Here is a 15,075-nt window from a genome sequence, read left to right as displayed (position 1 = left end):
CAGAATGTCTACGGAGACTTGGCAGAGAAGAAAAGCTCGGTGAGTCGTTGGGAGAGGCGTCTGTCTTGATAACAACAAGGTCACGAAAACCTGTCCGATCTCATGCGTGCCGGTGGGCCGCACACAGCTGTGATTCCTGCAGTGTTGAAACGTGCGGACACTCTCATTCGAAGTGAGCGACGCATCACAGTCGGACACCTCGCTCCTCAACTGGACGTCTCTGTTGGTAATGCTGAGTCATTCGTCCTCCAACTGGGGTACTCGAAAGTGTGTGCCCGCTGGGTTCCATGCAGCCCAACAGAAGACCATAAAGAGCAAAGAAGGACCAGCTGTGCGGATCTACGAGGGTCACTCCAAAAGAAATGCACACTATTTTTGTAAAAATACAGTTGTCAATCAGCACGCGTGAAAGTTTTACTGTGTGTAGATACATCCTTTCCGCTTGTTTTCAAACTTAGTTCAACCTGTTCCCGTGAGTGGTGCCGTCACAGCATGACTTCAAGATGGCTGCTACACTTGACGTTCGTCAGAAGCAACGTGCTGTCATAGAATTCCTGTGCTGTGAAAAACGAGACAGTGGGAAACATCGACAAGTTGAAAAAAGTGTATGGAGATGCTGCTGTCAATCGCAGTACAGTTAGTCGGTGGGCAAGCAGGTTAAGTGATGAAAGCGGGCAAGGCAATATTGAGGATTGTCCTCGCAGCGGCAGGCCTTGTACTGCACACACTCCAGACAATGTGCAGAGAGTTAAAGAATTGGTGACTGCTGACAGACGCAGCACAGTAAACGAATTGTCACGCTACGTTGGGATAGGGGAAGGAAGTGTTTGCAGAATACTGAAAGTGTTGGCGTTAAAAAAGGTTTGTGCCAGGTGGGTTCCCAGGATGTTGACAGTGGCTGACAAAGAAACGAGAAAAACGGTACGCAGCAAACTTTTGGAACAGTACAATAATGGTGGAGATGAATTTCTTGGAATAATTGTGACAGGTGATGAAACATGGCTCCATGACTTTTCACCAGAGACGAAGAGGCAATCAATGGAGTGGCATCATGCAAATTCACCCAAGAAAAAAAAATTCAAAACCACCTCTTCTGGTGGAAAAGTTATGGCTACGGTGTTTTTCGATTCCGAAGGACTCTTGCTTGTGGACACCGTGCCAAGTGGAACCACCAAAAATTCTGATGCATATGTGACGACACTGAAGAAACTTCAAGCTCGACTGAGTCGTGTTTGACCACATGTCAGTCAAAAAACCATGGGAGCGATCACAAAACTCGGATGAAGAACACTGAAACTCCTGCCTTACAGTCCTGACCTGGCTCCATGTGACTATCATCTCTTTGGGAAACTGAAAGACTCTCTTCGTGGAACAAGGTTTGAAGATGATGACTCCCTTGTGCACGCTGCCAAACAGTGGCTCCAACAGGTTAGTCCAGAATTTTACCGTGTGGGTATACAGGCGCTGGTTCCAAGATGGCGTAAGGCAGTTGAAAGGGATGGAAATTATGTTGATAAATGAAAATATTGTTCGTAAAGGATGTATCTACACACTGTAAAACTTTCAAACATGTAGAATAAAAGATGGATTAAAAAAAAAATAGTGTGCATTTCGTATAGAGTGGCCCTCGTATACGAGCGTTACGAGGTTGATCGTGGTAGTTTTTTTGTCGAATATCGTCACAGGCGGTGAAACGTGGGTCATCAGTTCTAACGGGAAGAAAACGACAATCCATGTGATGGCAGCACACCACCTCTCCTCCGAAGGAAAAGTTCAAAGTCACACCACACCCATAGCGACGGTCTACTCACTCTCCAAGGGGGTTATTCTGTTTGATGTCCTCCCTCATACTGTAATGATAAACCCTGAAGTGTACGGTGCTATCCACAGGGAATTGAAGAAATGAGTTCAGCTTGATCGTTGCCACAAAAATTCAAACGAACTTCTCTTTCTCCACGAGAACGGAAACCCTCACAAAAGTCTGTGCTCCCGAGAGGAGGTCAAAAAACTTTGTTGACTATTCTCCCTCATGCACCCTTCAGCCCGGATCTCCCATCTTCCGATTTCCACCTGTTTGGTACAATGAAGGATGCACTCCGTTGGAAACAGTGTATGCGTGATGGTGAGGTCATTGATGCACTCTGACGTCGACTAGTAGAGAGGTACCATGTATGGTGGTGTAAGGCCGTCCCACTGAATAGAGATTACGTTGAAAAATAGGGTTTTGTAGGCAAAAGAGTGGGGAATAATATGTTGAACTGGAATCATTAATGAAATCAACCTGCTTTCAGAAAAAAAGTGTGTTGCATTATTTTTTGGACTTTCTTCGTAATTTACAAATTACCACTTACCACAGTCCGCCAGTTTGTCCATACTTGGGTTAGAGTTCAAAAACTCATCAAAGCAGACAAGTGATGGCCTCATCTTAGGATTATAAATCATTTTACACTATTGACCTTTCCCTGTCGAAGGAGTATACGTATTTCCGTAGTTATACAGAATGGTACTAAGAATTGTTTGAACGTTGAGCACGTCCCATCGTTATTCAGTATTGTCTTCTCTTTCCATTGTATCCTTAGTGAAGTAGATGATAAAGTTGTGAGGTTTTTGCAGAAAATAAAACTGTATGGCTGTATTTAACTATAAACGTTTATTACACAAGATGGCACAGATAGAGATACAATAGATGGAAGCGTACGCTGGTAGTGAAGAGAGAAAGCGGTGATGTTGAGCAGTTGTGTAGTCATGATGAGTAGCAAGTTCGGTGTCCATGTAGTATTTGGCCCGGGGTGGGAGCTCAACCAAAGTAGGCGACCGGCCCGCCATACACGTAGGGGTATCCCGCGTAGCCCAAGTAGAACGCCTCCTGGCCCTTGAGCGACTCCTTGGCGGCGGGAGCGGCGGCGGCGGGGGCGGCAGCGGGGCCGGCGACTGGGTACGGCGCGGGGTACGGCACGGCCACGCTCACAGCCACCAGGGCCGCCAACACCACGAATAAAGCCTGTAGTACACACCAAACACAACCAGTGTCAACAACTGTACGGAGATAAATACAGGGCGAGTCAAAAGTCCTTGGACACCTTCATAAGTTGGAAGATTACAGCGAGAATTGAAATGTGATGATGGGAACATAGGTCTGATGTGGGGCCGCAACTTTTGGAGTGAATGTCATTCATGGCCGCCACCTTGAAATCCGCCATTTTGGATTCAAGTCATTTTTTTTAATGGGAAGGGGGTGGGGGTATGAAACATCAAATAACACTCGTTGGAGCTCTGGAATTTAGTGGTGTAATTTGTTTTTGTCTATCTTGTAGAGTTTAGAGGTTATTAATGTTCAAAGTTGGGAAATTGCCTTCATACCGACTGCTACAACACATGTTCTATGTGTTGTCCATACCGTGCAATGCACAACTGTAGTGGCCGCAACCACATTAATAACTTCTAAACTGTACAAGATAGACAAAAACAAATTACACCACTCAATTCCAGAGCTCAAGCGAGTGTTATTTGATGTGTCACACAACTCCCTTTCCATTTTTAAAAAATGACTTGAATCCAAAATGGCGGATTTAAAGATGGCGGTCATGAATGACATTCACTCCAAAAGTAGCGGCCCCACGTCAAACCTATGTTCCCATCATTACATTTCAATTTTCCCTTTAATCTTCCAACTTATGAAGTTGTCCGAGGACTTTTGACTCGCCCTGTATATTGGTTCATCATCAACATTTGGTACAATAATCTATCTATTCGAATACGAAACAACAGTGCCTATGTTATTGAGAAGTACGATAGAATGTTCTGTCAGACATACAAGCGTAATTATTAATGACACAAGGACTGTTATTTCCTATTTATTCACAGATACCAGACTCTCGACTTTCACTAAATATGCCTTGGACGAGAATATGCAACGTACGAGTGCAGTTTTGACACACATGAACGACGATATATGGAAGTTTGAGTCGGGCCGTGATTCGTGCACGGATAGCCGAAGCGGTTGAGGCGACCGCTCGTGTAAAGCGGGAAATCCGGGTTTGAGTCCTGGTCCGGCACGACTTTTCACTGTCGTAATTCTAATATACAGTCGACCTTGGTTCAAATTCTCAACGGCGAATACATTTCCTATATATCTACCAGAGATATGTACCTTAAAATATTTGGCGAGAATATGAAACATTCCATTCTTCTAAAGGGGTGGTTGAAAAATTAAGGTAACAAGATGTGTGCTAGATAAAGTTTGTGCAGAAACGAAGACATGTGCTAGTTATTAAAGTGGAGATTCATATTACTTTTCTGCATAATTGCCAATGTTGTCTAATAAGTCTCTATTTTTTCGCCAGTAAACAAGTCTTCCGCAACAGAAAAGGAATCAGGGTCCCGTTCTGGCAACCACTTAGCATTTCTGAACTTCGTTATCGGTTCTGAAACATTCAGACGCTTCTTTAGCGAAACTTTTTCTTTCAGAGTATGCTGATAGAATGGCCCCATACTTAGTAATCATATAACCAACTTGTTCAACAAAAGATCCGGACCTTAGCACTGGAAAGTTGCACAGGTCATACTAAAAGTTAAGAAAGTAAATAGGATCAATCTGCTGAATTACGGACCCATATCATTGACGTCGATTTGCAGTAGAATTTTGGAGCGTATACTGTGTTCGAACATTATGAATTACCTCGAAAGAAACGATTTATTGACAAAGAGGCAACATGGATTTAGAGACTATCGTTCTTGTGAAACACAATTAGTTCTTTATTCTCACGAAGTAATGAGTGTTATCGACAGAGGATCTCAAATTGATTTTTAGATTTTCGGAAGGTTTTTGATATCCTTCCTCGCAAGGGATTTCTAATCAAATTGCTTGCCAATGGACTAATGTCTCAGTTGTACGATTGGGTTCTTGATTTCCTCTCAGAAAGGTCACAGTTTGTAGCAATTGACGGAAAGTCATCGAGTAAAACAGAAATGATATCTGCTGAGCCCCAAAGAAGTGTTATAGTCCCTATGCTATTGCTAATTTATAAGGGGCGGTCAAAAAGTTTCCTCTCGAACGCCGTTCAGAACCATTATGTCAATAAGGCAAAATCGCCACGAGAATTGAGACAATCATCCCCCCAGCACACAAAGTTAAGTTACCCGTTTGGTAAAACTCCGTGTCACGCTGCATGGAGAAGTCCATAATTGCCTGCTGCACATCTGTGTGATAGGAATTGTCGACCCTTCAAGGTCTTTTTTCAGTGACCGAAGGCGTGATAACTACATGGGGAGAGATCAACAGAGATCAGGACTATAAGGCAGGTACTCGGGTGTTCTCCACTTGATTTGGCGCAACTTCTAATATACGATGTTTCGATATGGGACGTGGGTTATCATGAAGCACAAGCACACCTTGTCGCACAACAGTGGTTTTCAACAGATATGCTATCCCATACACATTCTTCATTCTCCGATGGATGTCTACCAGTGTTTTTGCTTCGGCAGCCAAGAAAAGAATAACAGCACTTTGGTCCTGTTTGGACGCATCTGGTAATAAAGTCGCCAGAGTTCATGTTTTCGCATTTACCGGACGAGCGTCGGAAATGCACTAATGCCACACCGATACCTTGCATACAAGCCGCTGCTTATATACCAGCATCGCAGTCGCGCTACGTTGCATGTACGCTGTAGACAACGCCCTCAAAATGAAATTCTTTGATCACCCATTAGACATAAACGATTTAGGAGACAATGTGAGCAGCCATCGTAGATTCTTTGCAAATGGTGTTGTAATTTACCGTCTAGTAAAGTCGCCAAAACGTCAACAACAACTGCAAAATGATTCACATCTTGTAAAATCCCAATAGCAGCGAAATGAATGACCTTACACCACGTGTGTCGCTTTTGTGTGGCGTGCACACTGAAACCCATAGGTATACAAAAATGGTTCAAATGGCTCTGAGCACTATGGGACTTAACATCTATGGTCATCAGTCACCTAGAACTTAGAACTACTTAAACCTAACTAACCTAAGGACATCACGCACGTCCATGCCCGAGGCAGGATTCGAACCTGCGACCGATAGGTATACAAATCGCCTATTCTTGAACGCTCGATAGCTCGGAGAACTGACTCGCAGAGTGACATAGTACAGTCCTGAGAGACGTACTGCGCCATGTTTATGGTATTTCCCGATCGCACGATCGCGTTAAAGCTCTAGTACAGACACATAGGCATTTCCTTGCGTGCTAGTTTTAGACATTTCCGTTATTCGTATAATGGTATACCACACATGAACCTTTTTGGCAGATATCAACTTGCATTCCCGTCTGCAATCGATTTCAGACAACCGTCTGATTAAAATGTGGACTGTGCTCAAGGTACCCCACAATTTTAGTTACACACAGGTTTGATGTGCGGTCGACGATAAGTTGTAGCATAGCTTAGTCAGCAAAAGTCTTGCTTTAGAAGCCCTGTACTGGGCTCCAATTGTCTAAACAGTTTTACTATACCGCAATGTAATGAATACTAGAACAATTACCTAAGGAAGCACAGTGCGGTTATCTTACGCTCTTCTTAGTTTGAAAATGAGCGTAGCAGAAAATGATGCAGGATATTCGGCTTTGGTGCATACATAGTACCTTCTCGTCCAGCATCATAGTCTCTAGCATTTAGCCCTGAATCGAAAAGTTGTATGTTATGGCAAATTTTATCAGTCCTCAGTCTTAGCTAAACGTTTCCCCTTCTCAATTTTGAGCGCTGTGCTATTTAGATTCACATCCGATAATTCTGATACACCGTTCACAATATCCGAACCTTAATGTAGTTCCTTAAAGAAACATACCAGTGTACAGTGCGATTACTGGACAAATGTTTTTCCTCTATTCGCGCATAGAAGTCTCTAGCATTTTCCAGTATGGAAAATTTGACCAGTTCTATGTTCTTAACTACGAGTATCTCCGGGTCTACAGTGTACTGCTGTATGAAAATTCCGGTAATCCTGATTTATTCTTTCCGCACTTCATCTCAGGCGAATAAAATAACAGTTCCTCGAAGACTGAGAGAAAAAACTTTGTCAGTTACAAAAGTAAGCTATTGCTGTCTATCGTATTTCTATTTTTGGAGAATGAGAACTGGAAAGAGGTGAAACAATCCTTCAAAATCCATTAGTTGCTATGTTAGGTAATGGCTGCTTGTGTAAGCATGTCGCCGAATAGAAAAGAAAAATTACTCAACTAACACAAATATCCTAGTGATCCACATCTACATCTACACCCATACTCCGCAATCCACCTGACGGTGTGTGGCGGATGGTACCTTGAGTACCTCTATCGGTTCTCCCTTCTATTCCAGTCACGTATTGTTCGTGGAAAAAAGGATTGTCGGTATGCCTCTGTGTGGGCTCTAATTTCTCTGATTTTATCCTCATGGTCTCTTCGCGAGATATACTTAGGAGGGAGCAATATACTGCTTGACTCCTCGGTGAAGGTATGTTCTCGAAACTTCAACAAAAGCCCGTACCGAGCTACTGAGCGTCCGTCCTGCAGAGTCTTCCACTGGAGTTTATCTATCATCTCCGTAACGCTTTCGCGATTACTAAATGATCCTGTAACGAAGCGCGCTGCTCTCCGTTGGATCTTCTCTATCTCTTCTATCAATCCTATCTGGTACGGATCCCACACTGCTGAGCAGTATTCAAGCAGTGGGCGAACAAGCGTACTGTAACCTATTTGTTTTCGGATTGCATTTCCTTAGGATTCTACCAATGAATCTCAGTCTAGTATCTGCTTTACCAACGATCAGCTTTATATGATCATTCCATTTTAAATCACTCCTAATGCGTACTCCCAGATAATTTATGGAATTAACTGCTTCTAGTTGCTGACCTGCTATATTGTAGCTAAATGATAAGGGATCTTTCTTTCTATGTATTCGCAGCACATTACACTTGTCTACATTGAGATTCAATTGCGATTCCCTGCACCATGCGTCAATTCGCTGCAGATCCCCCTGCATTTCAGTACAATTTTCCATTGTTATAACCTCTCGATATACCACAGCATCATCCGCAAAAAGCCTCAGTGAATTTCCGATGTCATCCACAAGGTCATTTATGTATATTGTGAATAACAACAGTCTTATGACACTCCCCTGCGGCACACCTGAAATCACTCTTACTTCGGAAGACTTCTCTCCATTGAGAATGACATGCTGCGTTTTGTTACCTAGGAACTCTTCAATCAAATCACACAATTGGTCTGATGTCCATATGCTCTTACTTTGTTCATTAAACGACTGTGGGGAACTGTAATGAACGCCTTGCGGAAGTCAAGAAACACGGCATCTACCTGGGAACCCGTGTCTATGGCCCTCTGAGTCTCGTGGACGAATAACGCGAGCTGGGTTTCACACGGTCGTCTTTTTCGAAACCCATGCTGATTCCTACGGAGTAGATTTCTAGCCTCCAGAAAAGTCATTATACTCGAACATAATGCGTGTTCCAAAATTCTACAACTGATTGACGTTAGAGATATAGGTCTATAGTTCTGCACATCTGTTCGACGTCCCTTCTTGAAAACGGGTATGACCTGTGCCCTTTTCCAATCCTTTGGAACGCTGCGCTCTTCTAGAGACCTACGGTACACCGCTGCAAGAAGGGGGCAAGTTCCTTCGCGTACTCTGTGTAAAAATCGAACTGGTGTCTCATCTGGTCCAGCGGCCTTTCCTCTTTTGAGCGATTTTAATTGTTTTTCTATTCCTCTGTCATCTATTTCGATATCTACCATTTTGTCATCTGTGCGACAATCTAGAGAAGGAACTACAGTGCAGTCTTCCTCTGTGAAACAGCTTTGGAAAAAGACATTTAGTATTTCGGTCTTTAGTATCTCATCCTCTGTTTCAGTACCATTTTGGTCACAGAGTGTCTGGACATTTTGTTTTGATCCACCTACTGCTTTGACGTAAGACCAAAATTTCTTAGGATTTTCTGCCAAGTCAGTACATAAAACTTTACTTTCGAATTCATTGAACGCCTCTCGCATAGCCCTCCTCACACTACATTTCGCTTCGCGTAATTTTTGTTTGTGTGCAAGGCTTTGGCTATGTTTATAATTGCTGTGAAGTTCCCTTTGCTTCCGCAGCAGTTTTCTAACTCGGTTGTTGTACCACGGTGGCTGTTTTCCATCTCTTACGATCTTGTGTGGCACATACTCATCTAACACATATTGTACGATAGTTTTGAACTTTTTCCACTGATCCTCAACACTATCTGTACTTGAGACAAAACTTTTGTGTTGAGTCATCAGGTACTCTGAAATCTGCTTTTTGTCACTTAGATCCGTTTCCAGTCCACAGTTTCCACTAAATGCATTAAGGGTTTATATGCGATTTCTGTATACGATAGGAACATAAGATGAGTACCAAAATTAGACATCAGATTAATAGAATGCCGGATACTTATCGTACCTGACGAGTTTGATATATCACGTACAAGTTAAGTGCAGTAACACAAACGCGATTTTAATTAGTAATGCTATTACAACCATCTTCGGAACCGCGAAGTATACTAGTCAGCTTTGTGGTGGTCTCCATCTCGGGGTCGCCAGAACAGAACCGTGGCAGGGATTTTAATGAGAGGAAAGAGTTGATCAAACGTACGCTAATGTTTATCTGTTGTAAACCTAAGTGACTGGTTGGACATTAGTTTTATGCGGTCTGACGCTCAAGCAATTTCGGGTTTTCGTTCGATTTACCTTTATAATTAATGCTAATTGTATCATAAGTATGGGGCACACATGTAGTCTTTTGAAGAGCCGGCCGGTGTGGCCGTGCGGTTAAAGGTGCTTCAGTCTGGAACCGCGTGACCGCTACGGTCGCAGGTTCGAATCCTGACTCGGGCATGGATGTGTGTGATGTCCTTAGGTTAGTTAGGTTTAATTAGTTCTAAGTTCTAGGCGACTGATGACCTCAGAAGTTAAGTCGCATAGTGCTCAGAGCCATCTTTTGAAGAACTGTTGGCAACCGTATAGAGCACTGGGAGGGTCAACCACTGGAAAACTGGAACCCAAAATCTGTCTTAATGAAGAAAAATATTTAGTGACTCTTCATTGAAGGAGAGCTCTCTTGTAAAAAAATCGTTAAAGAAATTTTACGTCCTTCCAAAGACGTTTGACAAATACGTTTTACAGTTAAAATGAGTCAACACTGGAGAAGAGTCTTAAGTAAATAATTCGCCAACATTTGTGGCTATATATTCATATTAAAATGAGACATTGCTAGCAACAGGGGAAAAATTAGTGTATCGAAGAAGGGACACAGTATATTTTAATCAGTAACTACAAAAAGCCTAACATTTACAAAACAATACGCGGGAATGGCGGAAAGAACTGAAACGTGGTTCATGAGTAAATCTTCAAGTCATATGAGCAAAGTTAATGCAGTCCATGATGAATGTTATAGGTCGAATTCACAAAAGTGAGTTATTGCCAACTTTCAAAGAAGAAGCGTAATCCCTCGTCAACTTCGAAGTTTCTAGACGTGCAGCATATGATCCGAAATGGTTAGGGAATGTAATCAGCTGTGCCAGTTTCAAAGGAACCATCCCGGTGTTTGTCTCAAGCGTCTTAGGAAATCCACAGAAAATCTGAATGTGAATGGCCTGACGGGGTTTGAAACACCGTCCTCCAGAATGCCTGTCCAGAGTGTTACTCAGTAACTCCGAAATACTTGGAAATCTGGTGTACATGACAAGCAAGTGCAGCACCTTCAAATTCGAAACAAACTTTTGATAACAGAGATTCACAGAAAAGAGTTTCTTAGGCCTATTTCGGCACGGAAATTTTGATAACAAACTAAACTACCCAATGTACAGGCGCCCTATTGAATTATAAATGATTTTAGAAATTATTTCACATCCCAAAAGTGGACGATCTAGACCACACATAAATTAACTATCCTGCAACCAAAGACATGGATCACCACGCTGAAGAACCTGCAGCTAGTTCGCGATCGATGCTGCACTCTTCCAAATGTCATACTTGCCAGTATCCTGGAGATCCTCATGAGCCTGATAAGATGGGAACACGGATAGTACTCACCAAGTACTTGTTCATTGTTGGTTGAGGGTGTGCTGAGCGGGCCACCAGTGGAGCGTCTGCTGTGTCTTTGGCGGACAACTGTGCCCTCCGAATCCCGAGTGGCACATTTATAGGCGAGCGGGCGATCGCTCTCCCCACGGCCCAAGGACGAGGCGGGGTCGCCGTCTGGCCCGGATACGCCGCCGAATCGCGCCCGGTGGGCGTTCCAAGAGGCCGTAAAAATTTAGGGAGCCATGCTGACGACTTCCTTATCTGCGACAAGGTGACACTGACCCCAAAACTGGTGGCTGGGGAAAAGACTACATGTGTCACACTAGAAACGCTCCAGCTATTGTGCTGCTGAATGTTTGTTAAAATAATTATTTGCAGACAGCATAATGTTCATGTTTTTAGATTGATGGTTTCAACACTATCAGTGGATCAATGTGAAGCCAGGAGGGTCATGGATTGTCTCTTTGCTGTGTCTTTTGATGATAGTATTGATGATTTTCATAAAAGCAATTGTCCTTGTCTTCGTCTAAAGTCACTTGTATTATATGTACTAGTTTGTGAGGAATTTTATCGCCGATATCTATTAGGATTTCCTAACATATGTAGCTTCATAATTTAATCTAAATTTCATTTGGCAAAGAGGTACAGAACAGAACTAGGGGGCCAAGAAATTTGTGACACAACTTGACTACAGGAAGGGATCAGTTGGTAGGACGCATTCTGATACATGAAGCGATCACCAATTTAGAACTGGAGGGAAGTGTGTGGGGTACAAATTGTAGATGGAGACCAAGAGATGAATACAGTAAGCAGATTAAAAAAATCGTTCAAATGGCTCTGAGCACTATGGGACTCAACTGCTGTGGTCGTAAGTCCCCTAGAACTTAGAACTACTTAAACCTAACTAACCTAAGGACATCACACACATCCATGCCCGAGGCAGGATTCGAACCTGCGACCGCAGCGGTCGTGCGGTTCCAGACTGTAGCGCCTTTAACCTCTCGGCTACTTCGGCTGGCTAAGCAGATTCAGAAGGATGTAGATTGCAGTAGTTTTACGGAGATGAAGGGGTTTACACACGAGAGAGTAGCATGGAGAGATGCACCAAACCAGTCTTTGAACTGAAGATCTTCCAATACGATCCAAAGTGCTTCACTTTATTCTTTTATTATTTGATCCAATCTCAAGAGATTTTTAATATAAATTTTTGTGTATTTTGTTATGAATTCTACTTCTAAAGATTTCTCGTCAAAACTGATGGTAGCATTGGTTTTAATAATTTGCATTCTCAGTTTCGTAAGTCCTTTCTCCTCTATGAATGACTGGCTCAGCATGCATTTTATGATGTACGACACATTTATCAATTGGAAGGCGACTGTCGTTGCTGAATTTGTTAAAATACACTATCTTAACGAAAGTATCGGGCCACTTTAGTGGGTACTAGTATAAGGTGTGTCTAGGCTTCACCTTTATGACGGCCTGAACGGTGCTGGCTACACTTTCAGTGAGGTGTCTGAATGTCTGTGGAGCCGTGGCAGCCGAAACTAGAGAACGTAATGATGATGCATGCCGGGCTCTGGTGGAGTGAAGTCGACGTCCTAACTCATCCCAAAGCTGTTCTATTGTGTGGATTTCTGGATTCTGGGCAAGCCAGACCATTTTAGGAATGTTATTGTCCACAAACCATTCACAGATGCTGCTTTATGGCAGTGAGCACAGTTTCCTAACTGTTCCTATGCTGTACGCAGTAAACAACGCAGCACTTTTTATTAAAATTGCTTTAAGCTATACATGCGGCTGAAGGCCTTACTTAAAAAAAAATTGCTTGAATACTCGGCTGAAGGCCACACACTTGACATAGAAGAGCTGAGGCTTAAAGCCTGGATAACAAGAATTTCCGATAGACGGCTGAAGGCTGAAGGCCTCATTTTAAAATTAAAACAAACGAAATTAATAGGTGGCTGAAGGCGTCGGACAGTACTTGAGACAAAGATCACAAAAACAACAGAAAAATGGTACTCAGGAGTGTTCCAACGGTCGGCCTCAGGAGGAAACTCTAACGTAAGTTTAGGTGAGACAGGCACCCAAGCGTAAGAGTAAATAATCGGATGGCAAACCGTCTCAGGGACAGCTGAAGGACCGACCAACAACCGAATCAGTCCCCTTTCGCACGACCAACGACACGACAACGGAACACATCAGCGAGGACGAAGATACCAGAAGCACTACGTCTTCAAAATTGGCATTTAAATACAGCCAAGGCACAATAACCACTCAAAAATATAAACAAACACCAAAAGCTGTCGAATTACACGCCGTGGCGGACAGCATCAACACGGCGAGGAAACACACACACTCGCTGCTCTGACCCAACCGACCGACTGCCTACCCCAGTACGCAGATAGCATTCTTAACTGGTCAGTGGAAATCACAGAAGCTACACGCAGTTCCACATACACACTTACACCAAGAACTCCGACAATCCTAAAACAAATCACTGTGGAACAACAAGTAGAAATCACAAGTCGACACACACACACACACACACATACAGTGTTTTCATAAGCGGTCGGCGACCAAATACACGTCGTCCGATGAGACAACCGGCCGAACGACCAACCAAAAGCGTCCCCACTTAAGTTACGTGTGTCGGCAACGGTCAGGTGAGTCATGGTTGTCCGGAGCTCTCTGCAGCTCCATCCCGACTCCCTTGATGTCCGTTCGGAACTCGGAGACACGGCGACCCGGTCACACTGGCTCGCGCCCAACCATGCAGAGGGAAGACTTGCCCATTGGCCACCCGACATCTCTGCACAAGGAAGGAACCAACCCACGTCCGGCAAGATGACCAACTGACGAGGCCCAGAAACGGTCAAAAGACCAAATACACGTCGCCCAATGAGACGACCCACCGAACGACCAACCAACGGTCGGTCCCGCTCGTCTCCTTCCGTCAGACAGTACATGTGTGTCGCCAGCGGTCGGCGAGTACTGCCTGTCCGCACCTCACTGGCGCTCCGGCCCAACTGAACTCCAACAGAGGACGACCCGGAAATACTAGCGGTCGCTCCAGAGATAGTACGATAGTGCACTTATCGATAAGCACTGCTGCTGCCACTCACGGTCAAGCAAACCAGTAACTTAGTGACGCCAGTAAATCAAATAAGAGAAGAGGTGACAGTACCGTAAAGACAAGGTGATAATCGAGAAACGGCATGAACACGAGCCGCGCGCTGCCCGGGGGTAATCTACTAAAAAAGTACTTAACAGTCACACAGTAATAAATAGTCAAGAAATGAGGGAAGCCCAGTATGACAAGACTGTCGTAGACCTCAAGGCGCTGCCCCAGTTCTTGCTTTCGAGGAACCGCTCTACAGCAAACAGCACCAGGCGTGCTGTACTTCCACTGTTCCGAGAGCACACTCTTGTTATCGTCCTCCTACTGGACCACGGCTACACAGCCATCCGATAAAATCCAGACTATCCAGTTGCTCGATGGTACTCCAGGGTTCTCTCTCACATTACTCGCTTTGCTGTGCTCTTCATTCGGCCCGATGCGTCCACTTGGCCTCCCACACCGATTCGCGCCAACATGTGTCGCTGCGCTATCGCTGACAGCACCCTTATGTAGTGCGCTGCGCAATGGCGACTCAAAAATTTTGCAGTTTCACGTATTGTATTACATTCGATTTTAATAACGGTTATCAATCCTGATTAGTGGAAAAAAATTTCGAAGCAAAAACATATAAAGGAATCACTGTTCGAGGTAACGATATCACTGGTGTTGATGATAAAGGAAAATCTGTTTCAATACCCAACTTAGGTAATGTGTCGTATAAGATTCAGCATCTGTTAAGATACAGTGAGGCGACAAAAGGCATGAGATAGCGAACTGCAAATTTGCAGATGGCGGTAGTAGCTCTTACGCAAGGTATAAAACAGCATTGCATTGGCGGAGCAGCCATTTGTATTCAGGTGGTCCACGTGAAAAGGTTTCTGACGTGGTTA

At 43.8% G+C, this 15,075-nt stretch overlaps 1 long non-coding RNA gene across 1 annotated transcript; it reads right to left on the bottom strand.

The window, feature by feature from the left end:
- Positions 1-2,631: 2,631 nt before the first annotated feature.
- LOC124788033 lies at positions 2,632-11,167 on the bottom strand. Its single transcript, XR_007016049.1, has 2 exons — positions 11,077-11,167; positions 2,632-3,001 (listed from the first exon to the last, which is right to left on the bottom strand). It is a non-coding gene; the product is annotated as an uncharacterized LOC124788033 (long non-coding RNA).
- Positions 11,168-15,075: the final 3,908 nt, after the last annotated feature.

The sequence above is a fragment of the Schistocerca piceifrons genome, chromosome 3 (genome assembly GCF_021461385.2).
Source record: "Schistocerca piceifrons isolate TAMUIC-IGC-003096 chromosome 3, iqSchPice1.1, whole genome shotgun sequence".
NCBI lineage: Eukaryota > Metazoa > Arthropoda > Insecta > Orthoptera > Acrididae > Schistocerca > Schistocerca piceifrons.
This window is presented reverse-complemented; position numbering and strand designations above follow the sequence as displayed.